Source organism: Rhinopithecus bieti, unplaced genomic scaffold (genome assembly GCF_001698545.2).
Source record: "Rhinopithecus bieti isolate Rb0 unplaced genomic scaffold, ASM169854v2 repeat_28185, whole genome shotgun sequence".
In the NCBI taxonomy this organism is placed as follows: domain Eukaryota; kingdom Metazoa; phylum Chordata; class Mammalia; order Primates; family Cercopithecidae; genus Rhinopithecus; species Rhinopithecus bieti.
The window spans coordinates 1-4144 of NW_016880279.1; the positions used below are offsets into that span (position 1 = coordinate 1).

The following is a 4144-nucleotide window of genomic DNA, read 5'->3' on the forward strand; positions in this document are numbered from 1 at the left end:
TCTGAGATTGAACCTAGGAAAGCCATAAAGAATCTCAAGGGGACAGCTGTGCAGCACCCTGGAGGGCAGCCAGCCATACTGCAGTGGGATCACAGAAGACTTAGAGGAAGAGGGGAAAGGCAATTCTCAGTAGATCAGAGAACACAATTCACTTAAAATTCAGATTTAAAATAACACAGAGCCGAGCATGGTGGCATGTGCCTGTAGTCTCAGCTACTCAGGAGGCTAAGGTGGGATGATAGTTTGAGCCCAGGAGTTCAAGCTCAGCCTAGGCAACATAGCAAGACCCTGCCTCTAAAAAAGGAAAAGAAAAGAAAACAAAACAAACATAATAGCAAATAATGCAAGCAAGAATAAAGGCATCTGGAAACGCTACGGAGAAAAATTGGGTTAAAAACAAGCTCTGAATATGAAGCAAACTAGGAGACATGATATGAAGCAATTCATAAAGTATAAGGAATAAGAATCCATTTGACTTGGTGCTGGAAATACACTCTTTTTAGAGGTCCAGGGATCATGACACTGAATTTGAAGAGCAGGAAGTATAATCCTAACATTACTATTAATAAGTAAGAATTACATAATAATACAATGAAGCCAATGTGATCAGTTTCCCATTTTAAGACTCAGCCTTTAGACAAGGCTTAGAAAACTAGGGTGTGTGCATCTGACAAAGGGCTAATATCCAGAATCTACAAAGAACTTAAACAAATTTACAAGAAAAAATCAACCCCATCAAAAAGTAGGCAAAGGATATGAACCAACAATTCTCAAAAGAAGACATTTATTGCAGTCAACAGACACATGAAAAAATACTCATCATCACTGGCCATCAGAGAAATGCAAATCAAAACCACAATGACATACTGTCTCACACAAGTTAGAATAATGATCATTAAAAAGTCAGGAAACAACAGGTGCTGGAGAGGATGTGGAGAAATAGGAACACTTTTACACTGTTGGTGGGACTGTAAACTAGTTCAACCATTGTGGAAGACAGTGTGGTGATTCCTCAAGGATCTAGAACTAGAAATACCATTTGACTCAGCCATCCCATTACTGGGCATCTACCCAAAGGATTATAAATCATGTTGCTATAAAGACACATGCACACATATGTTTATTGTGGCACTATTCACAATAGCAGAGATTTGGAACCAACCCAAATGTCCCTCAATGATAGACTGGATTAAGAAATTGTGGTGCATATATACCATGGAATACTATGCAGCCATAAAAAAGGATGAGTTCAAGTCCTTTGTAGGGACATGGATGAAGCTAGAATCCATCATTCTGAGCAAACTATCACAAGGACAGGAAACCAAACACCGCGTGTTCTCACTCACAGGTGGGAATTGAACGAGAACACTTGGACACAGGGTGGGGAACATCACATACTGGGGCCTGTCGTGGGGTGGGGGGATGAGGGAGGGATAGTATTAGGAGACATACCTAATGTAAATGACGAGTTAATGGGTGCAGCACACCAACATAGCACATGTATACATATGTTTCAAACCTGCACATTGTGCACATATACCCTAGAACTTAAAGTATAATAAAAAAAATTAAAAAAGAAAACTAGGATGTGTGGCAGGAGAGAATAGAAACTTTAACAACCTTAATAATGTGAAAGTCCAACTATAGTGGCAGAAGGTGGGATGTAAAAAGGAAAAGAAAGGTTAGAGAGGATATTTGTAATAATATCCTCAACTTGCAAAGCAGATAGTCAAGAGGCACTGGGGAAAGTTGATGGATCCATAAATATAGGTTTAAATATTTTATTAAAGTTACAAAGGCAAACCATAGAAGAAGGGAATATCTAAATATTGAACATTGAAATTCACACTCAGAATTCCACAGATACCTGAAAAACTGGTAAATGAAGAAGTAGAGATAAAAGTATATCACAAATATAATGTGTGTAACTCTATATGTTATATGGGGAAATCCACCTAGGGCAAGATAAAATACAATATTATGCAGTATTTGGGACATATCTATTCATTGTTTATCTGAAATTTGAATTTGACAGGGCATCCTGTATTTTTTTTTTTTTCCTCCTAAGTCTGGCAACCTAGATCCACTAGAGGAACTAAAAATCAAAAGTATGCAGGCTGGGCGTGGTGGCTCACGCCTGTAATCCCAGCACTTTGGAAGGCCAAGGAGGGTGGATCACCTGAGGTCGGGAGTTTGAGACCAGCCTGACCAACATGGAGAAACCCCGTCTCTACTAAAAATACAAAATTAGCCGGGCAGGGTGGCACATGCCTGTAATCCCAGCTACTAGGGAGGCTGAGGCAGGAGAATCACTTGAACTTGGGATGCGGAGGTTGCGGTGAGGCGAGATCGCGCCATTGCACTCCAGCTTGGGCAACAAGAGCGAAACTCCGTTTCAAAAAAAAAAAAAAAAAAAAAAAAGTATGTGTATACTACTTGATCTGTAACTGTAGGTTTGTGTTATTTTGATAAGAATAAAAAATTTCAGATGTGTTCAGTGCAGGTAGGAAATCAATCCCTTATTTTAAATATATAGGAAGAGTCATATTTATTAAATCAGCCTTGCCCTGCCCACTTAATACATTTTAAGCAAGTATTTAAATAATATTAGTTTGCAGGGATTCCATTTGTAAGCCTGTCAGGCACCCACAAGACTTAGGTACTTTGGTCAAGTATGTGCCAGATGCTGTGAGAGGTGGCTGAGTCTAGGAACTTGAAATTTAGATGAAGAGGCAAGATATATATTGTATACAGAACAGCTAACTCTTTAAGGGAGGTTGGCTTCTATTACTTGAAGTCAGATGATTGGGGGAAAATGGTGGTAAAGGTGGTGACTGCTAAGTGCTACAGGGGCTGAGCTGAGGGAGCAGGAGAAAAGCAGAACAGGGTTGGTGATGAAGATGAGACTTAAGAGGAAGAAGAGGAGGGTTTGGAAAAGAGGGAGGAACTCCAGTGCCTGCTTTTAAAGACTCTGATTTAAACCACACCTTAGGGCTGGGCGTGGTGGCACATGCCTGTAATCCCAGCACTCTGGGAGGTCGAGGCAGGTGGATTGCCTGAGTTCAGGAGTTCGAGACCACCCTGGACAACATGGTGAAACCCTGTCTCTACTAAAATACAAAAAATTAGCCGGACATGGTGACACTCACCTGTAATCCCAGCTACTTGGGAGGCTAAGGCAGGAGAATCACTTGAGGCCAGGATGCGGAGGTTGCAGTGAGTCAAGATCATGCCACTGCACTGCAGCCTGGGTGACAGAGTGAGACTCCATCTCAAAAAAAAAAAAAACAGGCGCCGTTTCCGGTGGCAGGGTCTGGGGAAGGGGCGGCAGGCGCCATGTCCAGCCGCCGCGAAGGTGGCAAGAAGAAGCCACTGAAACAGCCTAAGAAGCAGGCCAAGGAGATGGACGAGGAAGATAAGGCTTTCAAGCAGAAACGAAAAGAGGAGCAGAAGAAACTCGAGGAGCTAAAAGCGAAGGCCGCGGGGAAGGGGCCCTTGGCCACAGGTGGAATTAGGAAATCTGGCAAAAAGTAAGCTGTTCCTTGTACCTGAGGAGATGGTGACCCTTTATTTCATCCTTATTTAAGTGTCTATATTCTCTGCCATAACATCTTTTGTCACCTAAAGCTGGAATTAAGTGTTGTCTTGGAGCTGTTGTACATTTAAGAATAAACTTTTGTTAAAAAAATAAATAAATAAAACAAAACAAAGCACCTTAGCAAAGGATTAGCTGTCTGCCTGCCCCCAACCTCTCCCAAATACACCCCAACAAGCACCCACTTTTTGTGGGTCTCTAAACCTTCAAAAGGCTACTCAGCCAGTGGATGTCTAAGAGCCCTTCCAAAGTGATGCATCAATGGTCAAGAGGTGATGGGAAACCACTGCTTTGGCTGGGTCTGAGCAAACCCTGGCTAGATAGAGGTCTCCCAGGCCTGGTGGGCTGAGAGGACGAGTCTAACCCCTAGGGAAAAGTCCCTTCCCTGATCAACTCAATGCGAGATGTTGACCTTGTTTGAATCCTGAATTGAAACACTATCTGCCAAAGTTCATTTCTAAGCCAACTGAGGAAATTTGAACATTGCCTCAATATTGGTGGTATTGAGAAACTACTGTCAATTTTTTTTTTTCAAAGTCTTTTACAATA

General features: G+C 41.8%; 1 pseudogene; it reads left to right on the forward strand.

Moving 5' to 3' along the window:
• Positions 1–3336: 3336 nt before the first annotated feature.
• LOC108525757 (translation machinery-associated protein 7 pseudogene) lies at positions 3337–3550 on the forward strand (annotated as a pseudogene).
• Positions 3551–4144: the final 594 nt, after the last annotated feature.